Below are 21463 nucleotides of genomic sequence, written 5' to 3' on the forward strand. Positions count from 1 at the left end.
GTCAAAATGTTTCGTAATAATTTCTCCAGTTTTGCCTTTCTCGTATAGCGGAGACTGAGGAGACTTGATCCCTGGGGAGACTGGTTCCCCCCATATTTGCTCGGAATCAAAAACATTTTTCTTCTAGCATAATTTTTCCAAAACTACTCCTGGACAAACGACTATGTTTTGGCTACAAGTGATTTCGATTGTACATTGCATTATTTTTTAACGGCTGCTGGTTTGTTTTCAGTCCTTCAGAAATCTTTTAGGTGATTCCGAAAAATCTCAATAACTTTGTAAAAATTGAACCAAATCGTGTCAAAATTTCACAGCACATAGTTTAAATAAAATTCTTCCAAACTTATTTATCCCAATAAGGCTGTTGTTAACTGTGCAATTCTGATTGCCCCTCGCGGGGGAAATGCCGTGCTCAGTGTCGTACGTCTGATGCGCCTGATGGTCGACCGATGAAAGAGGACGAGTCATGGCCAACCTTGCGCTGGTCGGCCTCGCACTGACAGTTGGGTGTTAGGCGTTACTTAGAAGGTATTGCGCACTATCCGTTAGCAGATTGAGGCATGGTACTCTGCACGTGCATCACACACCACACATCCTCCTCCTCCTCTAAAAAAATCAGCCACATCTATATTTATATATATATTGTCGGGCCGCCACCAAACCGGACGTCCAATACTCAAGTAGCGACGCGATCCAACTCGCGACGTTTTTGAAACATGTCAAAAGTAGTGCGCATTCTTCCCAGGCCCCTGACACGGCCTATATCAATGCATTGGAATCATGGTAGACAGGATGTCCTGGGCGCTAATAAATAGCGCCCACTGTCAAATGCGAAAACATCAACAATTTTTTGTTTAACGTTTATTTTGGTTTGTTGATAAGTTTTTGAAATCATTTTTTCCAGCTGTTATGATCACAAAACACTCAAACTGGCTTTAATATTAATGTACGGTAAGAGGAGCATGCGATTAGTTGAATAAAGCAACCCAACAAACACGCATTGTGAATGTGATTTCGTGTGTGGCTCACAACATCAAACAAAAGCTGCGTTTGTTGATTACACGCTCATTTCAATTTGCACGAATATGAAGTATAAGGCAGTTAGATGTTGGCTACGATATATTTCATTCATGCCAGGGGCCTGATTCTTCCCATTGTTGTCAGCAACACAGCGGACTGTCGTAAACCAGAATGCAAAATTCTTCGAAATTCGGCACTGATGCTGATACGCAGCACCAGCACCTATCGAACACGTCCGTTCGCTGCAAAATCCGTCCAAAGAAGGAAGAGAAAAGCGAAACCGAGCAAGCTTGATGCTCAGCTTGCTTCGACGGTCTCTTCTTGTTCAGCGCATCTGTCATTGAACCGATTCGTTATGTCGACTCAGTGTTCTCAAATGCACTGAAATAAACTTCAATGCACTTGCAACTTCGAACCGAATAATTTCATCGATTCAGTTCCAAACACAGTTTTATCAAAAGTTTTATAGTACGCTATATACACTACATTATTCCTCTCCTCTACTCTTGCAGTGAAATTTTATTGAAACCAATTATTTCAATTGTCACCTGCTTAGTTAAAAAATACATGCAAAGCATTTCCATAGTTTATTTAAAAGATAATCTACACTTATGTATCCATATAAAATCCAAAATACATTACAATCAATCTTATTCCAAACGATAATCAGATCAGATTTCAATCCATATCTTATCCAAATCCAATCCAAATTGATGATAAATTCTATCCAAATCCAATACAATGGATCCAAATCCAAATTAATACAATGGAAATCGTATTATAACTATCCAATCTAAATCCAGTGCAAATCGATGAAAATCATATCGAAATCTAATCCAAATCGAGCACAAATTGATAAAAATCCAATCCAATTTAAATTCAATACCAATTCAATCCAAATCAAATCATGATCCAATCCAATCACAGTTCAGATTGAAGAAAATCCAATCCAATTACACTTCGAACCAAATTCCAATAAAATCTTCATTCTATCCCTTCTTCTTCTTCTTCTTGGCGTAACGTCCTCATTGGGACAAAGCCTGCTTCGCAGCTTAGTGTTCTATGAGCACTTCCACAGTTATTAACTGAGAGCTTCCTCTGCCAATGACCATTTTGCATGCGTATATCGTGTGGCAGGCACGAAGATACTTTATGCCCAAGGAAGTCAAAGAAATTTCCTTTACGAAAAGATCCTGGACCGACCGGGAATCGAACCCGTCACCCTCAGCATGGTCATGCTGAATACCCGTGCGTTTACCGCCTCGGCTATATGGGCCCTTATTCTATCCCTATCCAATCCAAATAGAATCCATTTCCGATACAATCCAGTTCCAACCAAAATCCAATCCATATCCATTCCGAATGCAGTGCATATTGATGAAAATTCATTCAAAAATTAATCCAAATCCTATGAAAATTCCTTCCAATTTCAATTTAATTCAAATCCATTTCAAATTAATGGAAAACCAATCCCAATCCAATCCAAATTTAATCTAAACTTCCAATTCGATCCAAATCAGATCGAAGTTCTATTCAAACACAGTCCCCATTGATAATAATCCATTTCAAGTCCAATATCATTTCCAAATCAAATCAAACATCAATCCAAATCCAATCGAAATCCAATGCATATTTAATCAAATCCAATTCAATCATATATCGATATATCGAATCCAAATTGATGAAATAACTATCCACGTCTTAATAAAACTCTATCCAAATCCTATGGAAGTCCTTTCCTCTAAACCAATTCAAATTAATACCAAAAACCAGTCCAAGTTGATATATACAAATAACAATTCAATCCATTTCACTCCGCATTAAATCGTTATTTAATCCCATTCCAATCCATATCAAATCCAAATTGATAAAAACTCAATCAAAACCCAAATGCAATTCAAATTCAATCCATACTCAATCCAAATCAAATCAAAATCCAATCCAAATGATGAAGATACTATCCAAATCCATTTGAAATCCAATGCAAATCCCGTTCAAGTTGATGGAAATCCAATCTCAGTCGAACTTTATGAAAATCTAATCCAAATTCAATTCAAAATAAATCCTATCAAATTCCCGTTCAAACTCAATCTGAATTTACTAAGAATCCGCTTACAATAAACCAAAATTCTATACAATTCCAATTTTTTCTAATTTTGTTCGTCTACTTTCGCCCCTCTCCATAAAGTCTTCTGCTTCGTTACTCATCCATCCACCTCGTGATCGCTATCCGGATCCAAATCCCTCTCGCATACCGACACTCTCTGCGGAGAAATAATACTAAGATACCATCCTTCCCACGCGATTTTTTTATATAACAATCTTATTCACATCCAATCCAATCGGAATCTAATCAAAACCCTTTATATATCCAATCCAAATCGTATCCGAAACCAATCCTGTCCAAATCCAACCGACGCCTATAAATTTCAAATACAATCCAAGTCTAACTCAACCTAAATCCATGTTCTTTTCAAAATAAACCCAAATTATAATTTAATAACAATTTCAATTCAAGTCCAATCTAAATGAATTCCAAAATCCGACTTTTTTTCTTCCAGACATTTTACTATTGACTTAATAATTCTTTTTTTCTTTTTAATTCTATTCCGCAATCTTTTCATTGATCTGTGCAAAGATTCCCGTTTATTTTTTTTTTCAAATGTGTTCTCTTGTGTCGGAAGCTGACATTCTTTCACACCTTTGAAAACGAAAACTGTTCGGCAGCCTCTCGCACCAGATAAAAAAATCTTTTGCACGGCATCCTCTCGTACCGGCAACACAATAATCTTTTGCAAGATGTCCTCCCGCACGCGGCTACAACAAACTATTCTTTACATGGTGTCCTCTCGCACCAGCTAAAACAATCTTGTTCGGCGTCCTCTCGCACCGGTTTAGACAATTTTCCGCACGGTGTCCTCTCGCACCGGCTACAACAATCTTTCACCAACCGTACCCCTGCACTAGCAAAACGATATGAATTATTTCCATGGCAGCCGCCCGCACTTCGCACTAAAAAATTGACTCAATTTCTTCCAAACGTGAGCCGGAACCACTCAATACTTACAATAATCCAGGGAGCACCACGCCAGCCGAAACCAAATCATCCGGGTGGTTTTCTCAAACCACCTCTTCGATTCCACAATCGAAGAACTCCGGCGCTGTTCTTCAGCGCCTTCGGCATCACCAGTCGAAACCAAATCATCCGGGTGGTTTTTTCAAACCACCTCTTCGATTCCACAATCGAAGAACTCCGGCGCTGTTCTACAGCGCCTTCGGCATCACCAGCCGAAACCAAATCAATCCAATCGAGCTCAATACAAATCATCCGTGCGCTTTTGTTGACGTATGGAATCAAGCCGGTGTGATCAATTTAAACCAAAAACAATCGATCCAAAAAAAACACTCGTTGCGTGCCGGACTGCAACTTGTACACTATATCACATTTTTCTTGCACTCGCTTACCTTAACTCGTCAAAGTGTCCCCATTTTTCACTTTATTTATTGCGTAAACTCGCAATAAACCTGGCAGGTTCGCCATTGTGCAATTCTGATTGCCCCTCGCGGGGGAAATGCCGTGCTCAGTGTCGTACGTCTGATGCGCCTGATGGTCGACCGATGAAAGAGGACGAGTCATGGCCAACCTTGCGCTGGTCGGCCTCGCACTGACAGTTGGGTGTTAGGCGTTACTTAGAAGGTATTGCGCACTATCCGTTAGCAGATTGAGGCATGGTACTCTGCACGTGCATCACACACCACACATTAACATATTTGAATTAATTCAGCTTAGTATACACAACAGTGACATGGGGAGACTTGATCCCTCGAGGATTACATGCACAATATACAAGTGAAAAATAAAATTCTATTCAGAAGCCTCTATTTACTTGGAATTCTAGTCTATTCAACGATAAAATGTGTCAGATAATTATAACTTTGGTACAAACCAAAAAAAGGGGGATCAGGTCTCCCCATTTTGAAAATACGGCATATCCTTAAAAATTTAAGGAAATCTTACAATTTCAAACACTCCATATTCATCGAAAATACAAGAAAACTCGAAAAGAAAATGAATAGGAAGACTCTGGAATGATTTTCCCTTTAAATAAACCATGTGCTGAAAGGGGGATCAAGTGTCACCCATTTTTGAAAAATACATCATAAGACATGCCTCCATAAAAACACAGTTTTGAAAACTTTAACATTAATTTAAAGGCCTTCTGCTGTGTATTAACTTGCAATACATGTTTACCTGCCATTTTGTACGGAAATCGGATCTAGCTTTGTGTTTTTCTTAAAGTTTCAGGTAAATTAAGAAAAAGGGATCAAGTCTCCCCAGTCTCCCCTACCAATAATGTGTATTGACAGGCTTCACTCAGAAAACGATTTTATGAAAGTAGGTTCGGAGGGTAAAGCCACATATACCAATAAACTCAGTTCGACGAATTGAGATGAAATCTGTATGTGTGTCTGTGCGGGGATGGACCTGTCCAACTTCTATAAGCCACGAGCAAATTGCTACAATTAGCCTGCTACGCTCCCTTTTCAAAGCATCTTGCTACTTCTTTCACCTCCGATGTTCGGCATGATCCTGGAAACCATGTTGGCTATCTTTGTCGCCTTTTCACAAGCACAAATCTGAAGAAGCAAGCTTCAAACAACAGTGCATTTCATTATTCTATTCTTGCTCTCTAATAATAAGCTTAAAAAGAGAAGCTCAGGTGTGCTGTTTTTTTTTTTACGAAGAGATTTGTGCCCTCGAAATCGTGAGTAGGTGCCAGAGTCGGCCATTGTGGCGGCCATTTCGGGATTCTAATAAGTCTGTCCTTAAACATTCAACATCATCGCCCCTCTATGGAATTACGTGCCCCCCAATGCTGCTTTCGAACTGCTGAACAGCTTTTCAGTCACTGGCCATCACTACCTCCGTTTTGTGATGAGCTAGCTGCAGCTTGACTAATCTCATACAATAGCATCGATCGTCTCCACCGTCAACATTGCCTCTACTTCCAGAGTCTCACCGGTTATCGTAAATGTAGCAATAATAACGTTCAGATTGTGAAAATATAACAGAATAAAACAATTAAAAATATATTTTCAATTTATTTCAGCGTAGGAACACAGTAATCTAAATAGTGCGCTTTAGTACAGTGCATTTCTTGGTCTAACGAGATGAGCTTTTGGAATGCTTCGAAGATCCAAGAGAAAAGCGAAATGGAGTTCAGTTTGGACGGTTTCGACTTTGTGTGGCTCCGTCAAGGGCTCCGAAGTGTAGTGAGTGGTGGTTCCGGAAGCGAAAAAAAGTTGAAGTTGGAGGACTTCAACAGTAAGAATGACATCATCCGCGAAACCGACGATCTCGACTCCTCCTGTAGTCCGAGTATTATTGCTCCATTCTACATCATGTTCTACTGCGTTTGGCCGAGCATGGAACCCTGTAATACACCTGACGTAACTCTAACCGATCTTCTGATCCTGATTTGTCTCATAGAAGTAGCTTTTCAAAACCTTGCACAGATAGCCGGGAACCCTCATGCTAAGCAATGATGTGGCAATGGCCTCCCAGCTGGCGCTGTTAAACGCGTTCTTCACATCTATGGCTACAACGGCGGAGTACCAGTTACCCCTTCTCTTCTGCTTTGACGCTTTCTCCTCATTCGCAATGACCATCTGGATCGCTTTCATTGTCGACTTTCCTTTTCGGAACCCGATCTGCTTGCTAGATAGCCCGCTCTCGCTCCGTGCACTTCACCAGCCCATTCAGGATGATCTTATCCGAGAGTTTGACAGAGTATCCAGCATATCGGTCGATAGGATGCTGGGTCTCCTGGCGGCTTGCCTGGTTTTGGTAGCAACATCAAAGGTCTGGGAAGTAGCTATCGTCCAGACATTTCTGCAGCACTGTCCTGAAAATGTCCGGAAACGCCAGGATTGCAACCTTTAACACCAATTTGGGGCTTTATTTTACTTTTAGTCCTTTTGTCATTATATGGAGCTCATCATTAATCAGGTTGTCTCCAGCGTCTGCTTCCATCTCGTTGACGTACGGTGTAGGTGGCCATGTGGTTGGTCGTGCTTTGGAAAAAGACCATCGACAAGCATGGCCCCAGGGATTGGCGTCCGCTAGTAGACACAGCTCCTTGTAACAATTGCTCTAGCTTAGTGAAATCTCCCGTTTAAAAGCGGTCCTGGCCGCGCGTAAAATCACCTTACGTTGCACTCCCAACTTGACTCTGATCTTGCTCTTTGAACACGTCGTCTAGCTCTCAGACAGCCATCACGCAGAGTTTTGAGCCTTTCATTCCACCAATATGCTGGACGCCGGAAGTTCGACTCAACCTTTCTTGACACGGTTGCATCACATGTTCTCGCTACTGCTTCCGTTGGCTCCTCAGCATCCAAAATACGAGTGTTGCTGTCTGCTCGAAGGACCTCGAAAAAGATGCCCTTTTTTTATTCTTCAACCACTTAACCTAATTTACAACTCTTATGTCCACTAGGGCACTGCGTGAGTGATTCCAATTGGCGGCTGCACTTACACTTTGTACAGCGCCTAAACGTATTCTATTCTTATTCTACTATATCGAACTGGTTGCCGTTGCGCTGCTGTCACTTTTCTAACTTGTTCATGGGTAGAATGATGAGCACGAGGATGTTGATGCATGGCTCTTGTTCCTTCTCCAGTCCGATTGGGGGTTCATTATGAGTTGCCGTTAGCCGATATCCAAGTTTCCGGGTCCGTTAGAGCATATGCTCAGAAGAGGGTCAGGTGTCAGCCGCTCTCGGGAGGAAGAGCAACTGACGAAAAACTGCAAGTGCCGGGGCTGGGATCGAACCCATGACCATCCACTTATTAAGTGAACGTGTAGCCACTACGCTACGGGCCCCGGCTAAAAAAAAAAAAAAAAAAAAAAAAAAAAAAAAAAAAAAAAAAAAAAAAAAGATGCCTTTATCAAATTCGTTTATTTACCCACTATCTTTCACAAGTCCTTCGATCACGCGATGCAGAGGAGATCCACCGACCGAAGCTGTAGTGGATCGCCTGCTGGTTACTATGTGTATACGCCTCACTTATTCTCCAGTTTATGTTGTACATTAGCGACGACGAGTTGCAGAACGTCACATCTATGACGGATTCCCATCGTTGTACACCGCACACTGGGGCAGAACGCTGTTTTGGACAGACAAAACCTCTAGTGCTCTGGATATCCTTCCTAGAGGTTCGGTGTCTTCAGAGAAGTGTCTTGTAAGAGTTTGCACTAAAATCTGGTTACATGATATTCGATCTAGACAAGTTGCAACTGATCTAGATCAGTTTTAGCTTTTTTATAGAAGCGTCCTAGAAGAAAGCTTTCTTCTGCAAAGTTGTTCATTCTGCTATTTTTGACATTTCTTCCGAAGGCACTTATACTGTAAAATGCGCACAAAAGACACAGTGGGCCACTTTACTACAAAAGTCGAAAAAATCGATTTCGATCAATATTTTCAAGAAAAAAAATTTGAAAAAAATTTCGAACGTAAGGTAAGCAAAAATAAATAAGAAAAAGATTGTTCCATAACAAAAATCTAAATAATCACGTTAATTGGAGGTTTTTCTTATTCAAATAACTAAAGAAGGTGATCTACAATTTATTTGGTAACTCATGAAGCAGCAGGTGAAGACAGCTAAATTTTTGCAAGAACATGTCAATACCACTAGCATCGATATAATGGGGAAAGAAAAGTGGGGTAACTCGGGGATTTTGTTATACACGCTTCTATAAAAAGCTGAAACTGATCTAGATCAGTTGCAACTTGTCTAGATCAAATATTATGTAACCAGATTTTAGTACAAACTCTTACAAGGCACTTCTCTGGAGACACCAAGCCTCTAGTTTGGATATCCAGAGCACTAGAGGTCTTGTCTGTCCATAACAGCGTTCTGCCCCTGTGTGCCCCGTAACGTTCATCGTCGCCAGCGCTTCCAGCGAACTGTATTCGCTTTAGTTGGTCAGATTGTTTCCCCACTCCACAGCCCAAGCGTTGAAGTCCCCTGCGATAACAACTGGTGTGCGTCCAATCAACTTATCAGTTAACGAGCCTAAACTCCGATTCAACTGCTCCGGAGACCACTTTAAGGGAGCATAACATTTTTGCCTTTTTCATACACTAAGTGTACTGGAAAGTCTATATGTTCGCTCCAAAAATGACTTTTTGATAGAAGGCCCGGAGGGTCGAGTCACAAATACCAATCGACTCAGCTCGACGAATTGAGGTGATGTCTGTGTGTGTGTATGTATGTGTGTATGTATGTGTGTGTGTATGTGTGTGTGTGAGTATGTGTGTGTACAAAAAAAACTCACATCACTTTTTGGCAGTAAACCTCAACCGATTTTTATGACCGACGGTTCATTCGACGCGGAATCTGGTCCTATTGCTTCCTATTGAAAATGGTTCGGATCGGTCTTATGGCTGAGTGTAAAATACACTCACCTCGTGGAGAGTCGCTTTCACAGCTCCGTCACAACTTTGGTATGCATGTGCGACCCATACTCTATTCGGCAAACTTTTAGACAAAACCACAAGGAAAAAGTCGTCCATACATCGTTTCTTGATTGCACGCATCTAAGCTGAGAAAATATCAAGTGAGTGTAACTCTTTGCAAGTGAGTGTTCCCATCCCTGGCGACATATCAAATCTCGCCAATTTGTGTATTCTTGGTCATGGTTGACGAATTTTGTTTGTTATTCAAAAAATTTAACAAGAAAATCCAAGATGGCGGACAAAAATTTAAGATGGCGACTGTTTTATGGAGTTTTGAGTTCTAAAGCTATACAATATGGGAATATGCCTTTATTGACGAACCAGCACAATTGTGCTGTTCAGCGGTAACAGTTTTTAATAGTTTTTTTTCTTCTGTTAAGACTTTATTTTATGTGATACAAACTGTTTCAATAATTCAGCCATTACTTAAACTTGTATGTGTGCAACTTTTGTTTACGTTGCCTGTGAGATTTACCACAACAAGGTAAACAAATCCCGTAAAACATGAAAAAAAATTATCTGTCGCATTTTTTTTTTATTTCCGATTTATCTACGTAGCCAAAGCTAGAAATCGAAAGATAAAAAGTAGTTGGTTCTAACTAGGAAAAACAATTGTTGTTCAGTTGGGAAATCTAAGAGTTCTGGAGAGCCAAAGTTGAGCCATTTATATGAAGATTTCACTTTTTTGCGCTCCGTCTCGAAAGGGATATTTGGTATGGGTAAGATGTTTGGAGACAAAAAATGATGACCAGAGAATCCACTATGGTAGTCCGAAATCTAAGATGGTTTGAGCTTGAGCTTGCTTGACTGCCTGTGCATGCTTCTCCAGTATCGCCACACCAGCTATACTCACACAAGTAACCAATGAGATATCTGCCGGGGACTAAGCAGGCATTTTCAGTGTATGAGTGTGGTGATCTTCTATTTTTAGGCTACAATGGCACCTACCACGTCAGGTTGCAGGTCAATGTGGGGAAGGGGAAGGAAGCGATGATTGCAAACATTTGTATCCACAGCAGATCGAATATACCTCTGCGTCTGCACAAATTCATGCGAATGTCGGAGTGTTGGTGCGATATGGTTGGCAAAGGGTTCACACATTGCACAGTGGGCAAAATCGAGCCAAAAAACGGAACTTATTTTTGCCGCTGGTTTGAAGCAATAAAAAGTATGTATCCCAAAGGAAACAACCATGCTAAATCGATTGGTGATGGTCTCGTGACCGGCAGGTGACGGGAAGTGGCCTCTTTGGCCACTTTTAGGTCCCGAACCTGGTTTTCCGGGTTCCGCATCAGGCTATTTTCAATCAAGTCAGCTTAATATAGAGTGCGGCACATCATTTCATGTCAATTTTAAGTAAGGATGTTAGTGGTGACTATTTAAGACCTCACCAAGGTCATATGACCACTTCCGGATCCTGGTCCAGTTCCTCCGGATCCGGATTCCGGCCATTTCAAGTAAAGTCAACTAAATATACGGTGCGGCAGATCAATTCATATCTATTTTCAACAGGTATGTGAGTGGTGACTATTTGAGACCCCACCGAGGTCATATGGCCACTTCCGGATCCTGGTCCAGTTCCTCCGGATCCGGATTCCGGCCATTTCAAGTCAAGCCAGCTAAATATACGGTGCGACATATTAATTCATATCTATTTTCAATATGAATGTGAGTGGTGACTATTTGAGACCCCACCGGGGTCCTATGACCACTTCCGGATCCTGTTCCGGGTCCAGTTCCTCCGGATCCGGACTCCGGCAATTTCAAGTGAAGTCAACTAAATATACGGTGCGGCATATCAATTCATATCTATTTTCAACAGGCATGTGAGTGGTGACTATTTGAGACCCCACCGAGGTCATATGGCCACTTCCGGATCCTGGTCCAGTTCCTCCGGATCCGGATTCCGGCCATTTCAAGTGAAGCCAGCGAAATATACGGTGCGACATATCAATTCATATCTATTTTAAAAAGGCATGTGAAAACCCAAGTAACATTTTAAGTTTTGTTCGGCTCTACAAGAGATCTTCATGACCAATTTTATAAAACTTGTAATAAAACTGAATCATACATCAAAACCTCTTAATAACCTCTTTAAAAGCACCTTCCGGCTAAGTGGACCACTCTCGGAGAGGTTTTGCAAACCACATTAAGAGTAGCAATAAACCCGTTTTAAATCCTAGTTGAAATATTTCCCATTCTCGATTGTTTTTGTTTTTTTTTTCAACAAAAACTATGACAGCTCAAGATGCAGAGAAGCTTCTTCGATGGCACGTAAAGTTCAGGAGGATACATCATTCGTAAGTAGAAAGCGATTATTTCAAAGTAGTATTTTAGTAGTTATTGTGCTGGTAGGCTTATGCGCATTCGAATTTATCGTGAATATTGGGGTTGCAGAATCATAAAATTAATGCGCTTCGAAAATGGAATGATCTTGGAATGAAATAAACCAATTTGTGAATTTAGTAAAACTATCCCGAATCACAAGAAAACTCAGCAGAGAAAGTTTATTTATGTGAGCATGTTATGAAAATGGTTGCAAACTACCAATTCATTGCTAATTTAAGCAAAATTAACTATTTTTCATTCACGTAAGCTAATTTTTCAATATGGCGACGACCATAATCAGCAAAAATAAAACGAAAGCAAGTTTACTTTTATGATGACCGCAATAAACCTAGCAGTGTCGTAGTTTCTGCTTTTCCACCAACAGATGTCGTTACTAATCGAACGGATCGCCATCTGTTGAGAGTTTTAACAGTTTTATTGCGGTAATTATGATTGCCAGAAGGTTTACATATCGGAAAGTTTTGTTTACTCTTAAAATTTGTCTTTATGGATATCTTTAAGTATACTATAAAACATTTTATTAATGGTTTTCATAAAAGCAGTCATAAAACTGTGAGTTTTAATTATTGCTGTAATAAAACATTAATAAAAATCAAACAAAACCAATCAGCGATGGAATTGTTACTTGGGAAGTAACTATTTGAGACCTCACCGAAGTCATATGGCCCCCTCCGGATCCTGGTCCAGTTCCTCCGGATCCGGACTCCGGCAATTTCAAGTGAAGTCAACTAAATATACGGTGCGGCATATCAATTCATATCTATTTTCAACAGGTATGTGAGTGGTGACTATTTGAGACCCCACCGAGGTCATATGGCCACTTCCGGATCCTGGTCCAGTTCCTCCGGATCCGGACTCCGGCAATTTCAAGTGAAGTCAACTAAATATACGGTGCGGCATATCAATTCATATCTATTTTCAACAGGTATGTGAGTGGTGACTATTTGAGACCCCACCGAGGTCATATGGCCACTTCCGGATCCTGGTCCAGTTCCTCCGGATCCGGATTCCGGCCATTTCAAGTCAAGCCAGCTAAATATACGGTGCGACATATCAATTCATATCTATTTCCAACAGGCATGTGAAAAGTAACTATTTGAGACCTCACCGAAGTCATATGCCCCCCCTCCGGATCCTGGTCCAGTTCCTCCGGATCCAGACTCTGGCAATTTCAAATGAAGTCAACTAAATATACGGTGCGGCATATCAATTCATATCTATTTTCAACAGGCATGTGAGTGGTGACTATTTGAGACCCCACCGAGGTCATATGGCCACTTCCGGATCCTGGTCCAGTTCCTCCGGATCCGGATTCCGGCCATTTCAAGTGAAGTCAACTAAATATACGGTGCGTCATATTAATTCATATCTATTTTCAACAGGTATGTGAGTAGTAACTATTTGAAATCTCACCGAGGTCACATGGCCACTTCCGAATCCTGGTCCAGTTCTTCTGGATCCGGATTTTGGCCATTTCAAGTGATCTCAGCTGAATATGCGATGCGAAGAACGAAATATTTATTCAGTGTAAATATTACATCTTCTATTTGATATTTCCGTGGATAAAATTACAGTTAAGCAAATGAAAGTCTCGATTTTACTACCCAACTAACATTTTTGCTGAATAAGACCTTAAAAGAGCTTTCTTCCGATTGCATTTGTACTATAAGCACTTATGCAGCTAATTTTGTTAGTAGGGTAAGGAACTTAACTTCTGTGGAAATTGCTTCGTGTATTTTACCTGAAAAAATATTACTGTAGGGTTTTCATTCAGTAATTCCATCACGAGTTCTACTTAGAAATTCGTCACCAGAGCATTAATACTTAAATTACATCTATATTATTACCTACAATATCTTGTCGAATTGCTTTAGAGAAAAAAAAACCCTAGAAGAATTACAGTCGTAAGAGTTTCTGAATAAGTTGAAACAGTACGGATGAAATTCCGGAAATTATTGCCTAAAAATATTCAAAGGCATTGCAGAGGGAATTCACAATAAAATTGGCTATGGATTTCCCAAGGAAGGAGAAACTCCCGACAGAGTTATAGAAGGTATTCCCAAACCAATAGCAGAATGGTTTTCATAAGAAATTGCAGGGGAAAAGCTGGAAGGGTTTGCTCAGTGAATTTCCAATATATTGTCAAATAATTTAAAAAAAATGCGTGAATGAATTAACAAAATATATTTTAGAAAGAAAATCAACCAGCAGAGGATTTTTCATATAAACTCCCTAAAGAATTTCCACGGGTTTATTTCAAAGGAAATACTGTAATAATTTCCAAAGGATTTTTCGAGGTAACTTCCGAACTTATCGGGCTCTTTAATGGAATCCAGACTATTTCATATAAATAACCTCCATGGGAAAAGGGATCAAAATACAGAGTTTCATATTTTTTACCTTAGAACTACTCCAAAAAATGAATTTGATTTTTTTTTCTTCAGGGCGAGCAATCACTTTATCGATTGTCATTTATCAAAGTGAATTAAATTTGCTTTGTTAATTTGACCACCTACCTAAACGAAAATATTGAAAAGACTTTATCGATTGTCATTTATCAAAGTGAATTAAATTTGCTTTGTTAATTTGACCACCTACCTAAACGAAAATATTGAAAAGCGAATAAATTATACTCTAAAAAATGTCTTACTTTGTTTAGGCTACGAAAAATATAAATATTTTGTTTTTTTATACACCATTTGCCAAAGAAACTTCTGAAAGAAATATTCCTTTCAGCCGAAAGAATAATAAAATGAATTGTTGATGAAATTTCCTAATAAGTTCTTGTAAAATGCCAAAGAAATTCGTCTGTTATTCTGCTAGGATTTTTTCTCCAAAAAAAATCGACAAGAAATCGTAGGTAATATTTCAGATATAATTTTGTTATTATTCCTCTGAAGACGAATTTCTGCGAAGAACTCCTGACGGAATTAATGAATAAAAATTGTACAGTTGTATTTTCTGGAGATTCCTTCAGTCATTATTCAAATAAAATTGACGATTACCAAGCAAAAATTCTCCAGAAACTAATAGAACAAGTTTCGTAGAAAGTGATTGTTGAATTCTATGGCTATTTTGAACAAACTTGAAAGAAATCCCGGAAGATTTTTCCCAGATTATAAGTAAAAAAGTTACATAAAAATTTAAAGATGATTCATGAGAAAATTCTCCAAAAAATAAAAAGGAATTGTCAACTGAATTGCTAAAAGCAGCGTCAAAGAAATTGCGCATGAAATTTCTAAGGTATTCTCCGAATAAACTTCCGGAGAACATATCAAAAACTATTCATAAGAAGCAAATGAGGAATTATCGAAGAAAATAAAGAAAAAAAAAATGACAAAAGAATCCATGATAATATGCATCAGAATTTTTAGAAATAATGAAGAACGAATTTTCTCTTGACTTCATATAAAAAAAATGCCGATGGAATACCGAAAATATTTACCTAAACAATTGCCAAAGATATGCCGAAAGTATTTCCAATTATATTGCGGAAGAAATTCGAACTGAAATTAACAATGGATTTCCGAAAGAAATTAAAGAAGAAGTTCTTAAAGAAATTACCGAAGTTACTTTCAAACAAATTGCCGAAGGATTTCCAAAAAGAGTTACAGAGCAAAGTCTAGCAAAGTGGCTAGGAATTTTTTAATCATCTAGCCAAGGGATTTCCATAAAAAACTCAAAGAAGTATTTACAAAAAAATATTGAAGGAAATGCCGTAATAATTCTCGAAAGATTTTTTGAAGCGATTTCCACAGGAATCGGTCTTTTTAGTTATATCTGGATTATTTCATGATAGTTAAACTTGAACTGTTATTTTATCCACGGAAATTAAAACTGTTTATTTGACTGCAAAAACATTAGAAAGCAAATAAATGGTGTAACATTTACTCTGAAAATGTGTTTCGTTCTTCGCACTGTATATTCAGCTGACTTCACTTGAAATGGCCGGAATCCGGATTCGGAGGAACTGGACCAGGATCCAGAAGTGGCCATATGACCTCGGTGGGGTCTCAAATAGTCACCACTCACATGCTTATTGAAAATAGATATGAATTGATATGTCGCACCGTATATTTAGCTGGCTTGACTTGAAATGGCCGGAATCCGGATCCGTAGGAACTGAACCAGGATCCGGAAGTGGTCATATGACCTCGGTGGGGTCTCAAATAGTCACCACTCACATGCCTGTTGAAAATAGATATGAATTGATATGCCGCACCGTATATTTAGTTGACTTCACTTGAAATTGCCGGAGTCCGGATCCGGAGGAACTGGACCCGGAACAGGATCCGGAAGTGGTCATATGACCCCGGTGGGGTCTCAAATAGTCACCACTAGCATTCATATTGAAAATATATATGAATTGATATGTCGCACCGTATATTTTGCTGGTTTGACTTGAAATGGCCGGAATCCGGATCCGTAGGAACTGGACCAGGATCCGGAAGTGGTCATATGACCTTGGTGAGGTCTTAAATAGTCACCACTAACATCCTTACTAAAAATAGACATGAAATGATGTGCCGCACTCTATATTAAGCTGACTTGATTGAAAATAGCCTGGTGCGGAACCCGGAAAACCAGGTTCGGGACCTAAAAGTGGCCAAAGAGGCCACTTCCCGTCACCTGCCGGTCACGAGACCATCACCAATCGATTTAGCATGGTTGTTTCCTTTGGGATACATACTTTTAATTGCTTCAAACCAGCGGCAAAAATAAGTTCCGTTTTTTGGCTCGATTTTGCCCACTGTGCATTGGTGCGTGGATGCCAGGCGTAGGGTGAAAGATTAGTGTGTTTTACTACTCTGAAGATATTGCGGCACAGTTCGCTTGATTCCATAACCACTAGGCGTTATCTGATAGATTGAAACTGTGATGTGAAAGCTGGAAGAAAGGGAAACGGCTTTTTCAACCCACTTATGTTCTAGCGATGGCTATGAACATGTGAATATATATGAGGAATAGAGAGGAAAGAGAAAGTACACATAGAAAGATACAAAGTAGGAGAAAAGGAACGGGCCAGGAATTGAACCACGGACCAAACCCGTGGTCCAAATTCCAAGATGGAGAAAAACTCAATATGGCAGATGTTTTATTGAGTTTTGAGCTCTAGAACTATGCAATATGCATAAGTATATTTGGAATGGATAAGATGGTCGGAGTCCAAATATCCAAAAATGCAAGATGACTTCTGTCTTGTTGAGTTTTAAATTTTAAAACTATGCAGTATAAGCATGTTTGTTATGGAAAAAATGTCCCAAGTCGAAAAATGATGGCCAAAAAAATCCAATTTGGCGATTTGAAATCCAAGACAGAGGGCCAAAATTCAAGACGGTGGCTGTTGCATGGAGTTTTGAGTTTTAAAACTATACAATATGGGTTTATTTGGTTTTAGGAAGATGTTTGTAATTATTTGGAATGCGACCAGGGTTTTGTTGAATAGTCCCTCTGTTATTGGCTGTTTCCGGTCAAAATGGATTTTTAGGCGGAATTACTTTATATCTTCCAACGTTTCGGCCCTTGGTTTGGGCCTTCCTCAGGGAGGTTATAGGCGTACCGCTAGCGTTCCATAGCCCGTTGCTGGGCTGTGGGCTGTCGGTATAAACTTTGTGGTTTGTCTGATTTTGGATGGTGGTGGGTAGATTTTGAGGGTGAATTTTTTAATTTTTGTTGTTGTTGTTTGTAATCCGTAAATTATGACTAGAAAATCCAATAAGGCCCAATCTTTTATGTTGGTGGCCAACAAATTATGACGGCGCCTATTTAACGAAGCTAGGCAATGTGGGTATAGGAGACATTCGAAGTTGAAAAATTGTAACCAGAAATTCTGAAATGCCCACCACGCTCAACATGGCGGCTGTTTGGCATGGAGGAGATCCACAGTCCAAACACGATGACCCAAAAGCCCAAAATTGTGACATAGAGTTGAAAGTTGCAGCTATTTTATAGTTTTTTTGGGATACAAGACATGGAGAAGTCGTCTGTAGTCAGAAAGTTGTATTGTAAATAGAAGTTATGGCAGCGCAATTATAGAAGTTAGTTTGAAGTAATTCTAGCATGTTTTTGGAATAATGTCAAATTTACTTCTCTACAACCAAAACTTGCGCTGCCGTAACTGTTATATGGCGTTATTGCTGCGTATTGCTTGGGGTATGGTATTGGTTAAGGGAAAGATACTCGGAGATTGAACATTTGTCTACAATTTTCTGGAATTTCATGTAACATTTAATCTTGCACAAGGTTGACAATTTTTTTCGTAACTCAAAAATGATTATCATAAATTCCAAAACGGCGGTTCAAAATCCAAGATGGCAGACAACAATTCAAGATGGTGGCTGCTTTATTGAGCTTTGAGCTCTAAAATTATACAATATGAGTACATTTTGGTATCGGTAAGATGTTCGCAGTCGAACAGTGAAGAGAATTGTCAGACAAAAGAAGCACAAAACAAGCAACAAAGAAGGCGCGACGATTACTCTTTATCCCTACTGGTAACAGATAATGACATGATCTCGATTTTTTTTTTGTTACAGACAAAACAGAAGCTGAATTTGTTGCGTACTTTTCAACTCGTGAATAATCAATTATTACAAACCCAAAGTCGAAACTGTTTGATGATAGATCTTCAGCAGAGTTGCAGTGTTTACCTACTCGAAGTTACCGTTCGAAAATCGCAATACAAGGCTGAAAAATCTCTAAACTCGTGGTGTACGATGTTTATTCTATTATTTTCAAGTTGGGACAATCTTATGTCGCATTGGGTGGATTGTCGCAACAAATACAGGTTGCGACATTGTCATTATTGTTGCGCGATGGTTGAATTTTGATTCACTGCAGTCGAAAAATAGATCCAATATGGCGGTCTAAAATCCAAGTTGGCGGAAATTCATTACTTCCAAGTTATTAAGCGCTTTTGTTATCCCCGTAATAAAAAGTAAAAAACCAAAATCCAAAAAAAGTGCTGCAAAGGTGTGGGTATTCAGCATGGCCATTGATCATGCTGAGGGTAACGGTTTCGATACTCGGTTGGTCCAGGAACTTTTCGTAAAATACATTTTCATGACTTCCCTGGGCATAGAGTGTCTTCGTACCTGTCACAATATACCCATGCAAAATGGCAAAGGAAGCTCTCAATTAATAACTGAGGAAATGCTCATAGAACATTAAGCTGAAAAGCAGGTGTTGTCCCAGTGGGGACGTTACGCCAAAAGAGAAAGGAGAAGAGCTTATGATCGGGTATTTATGCAGGCATGTACTGAAATATGGCTTTTGTTGGCCGGAGTTCAAAAGCGAATCATAAACAAATAGATATTACTGCTCTGAAAAAGTGCGATGTGCGAGTCAAAACAGTATAGCCATTTATTAAGTAGGTTGACCAACGCAAGCTTATCGACTCGCATTAAAAGCAGATAATCGTTATCAAGCAATAACCATAATTGACTTCATTGATCCCTTTCGATCGATCTCGTCATCTGATCCGTTTGGCGGCGACACTTACTTTTAAGTATAGCCTCTCCGATTGATTCGGACCGCCAACAACAGCGACGCACCAGCTCATTTCACCTTCCACTTTTAATTGCAACACACGATACCGCTCACCAAGAAATGATGTCAGATGATCGCCAACCAGAATCGCACGCGCGGGCAAGGTTCCCATCCCATCCGATCGGTGAGCGATGATCAACAAGGAACCGCGAAACATGTAAATGAGTCGCCAGCAGTCAGCAACCGGTAGGTATATGAGTATTAGTTTGTACGACGACGATGCGATGGTGATCAATTAAACTGATAGTGCGTCGACGACCGTTGGTTGGTTGCTGTTGTTGGATGCTATCGTTCGCTGCGATGTGAGTTCACGATGGATGAGAGAACCGGTTTTATGTAGAAGCCCCCCGTGAAGCCCCACGATGAAGGTCAGCAGTAACAGCTCAGTATGTGGCAGACTACCTTCACAAGGTGAAATCACCTGCGATGATCGCACTCTTCGCGAATGTGTTTGATGTTGTTCGAATCTGGAAAAACGCCTTTGGGTAGAGCTCTTCTGGGGAAACGGTATGATGATTCTGAAGCAGTGGTTCTCAGCTTGTTAGTACTGATGGTTTCTTGAACAATACATACGTTCAAAGCAGTAAATTCCAAATATGATCTGCTATAAATTGTAGTTATCATATAAGCCTCAACTGTGTTAGAAGGGTATCATTTCTTTGGATGTTTTGGCTCTACAACTGAAGCACATTATTCGAAGTAAAATAATTTTCAATTAAAAATTATCACCAAACATCACAGTAAATTTGGGGTTCTACGAAATATCGTTGCTAATTTAATTCAAAAGTATCTGCTAACTTAGTGACATCTGTCCCTACCTATTTTCAAATTTTTCTCTAGGCTAAAAATGTCCCAAATTTACTACAAGTTAATTATAAAAAAAGTCAAGGTATCATGAATAACAGTTTGGCAGCCACTGTAACATATCATGAAATCCGAAGAAATGGGATTTCGCCTTTTGGAATTCTCGTTGATGGCGACATCAAAACTAATTACCATCCATCTTGGTTTGGCAATAGTTTTGCGGCCGAATGACAGTTTAATCAGTGGCCACCACCACAATTTTGGCCGCCTCTTGCGCTCGATCAGCTTCCTTATTGGGCGCCAATCCCACCGTTGCGTTCTCTGTCTACCAATGCCAATGCCGATATCGTACAACGCGTGTAGTGACAGCCATTTTTGCGATACGATAAAACTCGATGATACGTGACTACTACTAGAAACTGTCCAATGCATCGTTGATTTCCACCCGACAGAAAGATACGTTGTTCAAATTACAAACAAGTGTTTTTTTTTTTGCCATCGACTGCAAATGGTGCCGGATCGGAGTGCAACGATTTTAGGGGTAGTTCTTCGTCCGACGTGTTATCTTGAGCGTGTGACGTGAATACGTTCATACGTGCCGATTGAATTTTAGATGTCTGATGTGATACGATAGCGAATCCTACTGATTACCTGGGAACGCCAAGCGGAGCTCAAGCCGGTATCAGTTTGTATTTGATGGCCTACGTGATTACCATTCAGGTGTCTTACAGTCTGGCATAAACATTAAAACATTTAAATGGTCGATATTTTTTGCAACTGGGCTGAACCCCGTCCTTTATTAAAAATAACGAATACCAGAATTCTTGCATTCCTTCATGTAGAAATCGCTTATCTTGTGTCACAACACAACTTTGACAACTACATATTTTGATATAAAATTTGTACGAATTAAGTATGGGGGTTGGATTTATCCATATTGGTAAAGTTGTTGACGAGGCAATCACAATTTTTATACAGATGTCAAACTTCGTAAAGATTTTTAGAATTTTTACAGAAGTTCCAAAAAAAACCTTCGATAGGATCCTGAAAAAAACCTTAATTAATCCACCCAGTGGTGATAGTGCCATTCTCGTCATATGTATACACATGATCTTTCCGTCGGCGTAAGCCAAAGTGTTCCTGAATCCTTACTCCGTTCAAAGCCGATTTGATGTATGTATCGCTTGCATTGGTTTGTTAACTTCCGTAATTCATGCGG

This window comes from Aedes albopictus, chromosome 2, assembly GCF_035046485.1.
Source record: "Aedes albopictus strain Foshan chromosome 2, AalbF5, whole genome shotgun sequence".
In the NCBI taxonomy this organism is placed as follows: Eukaryota; Metazoa; Arthropoda; class Insecta; order Diptera; family Culicidae; genus Aedes; species Aedes albopictus.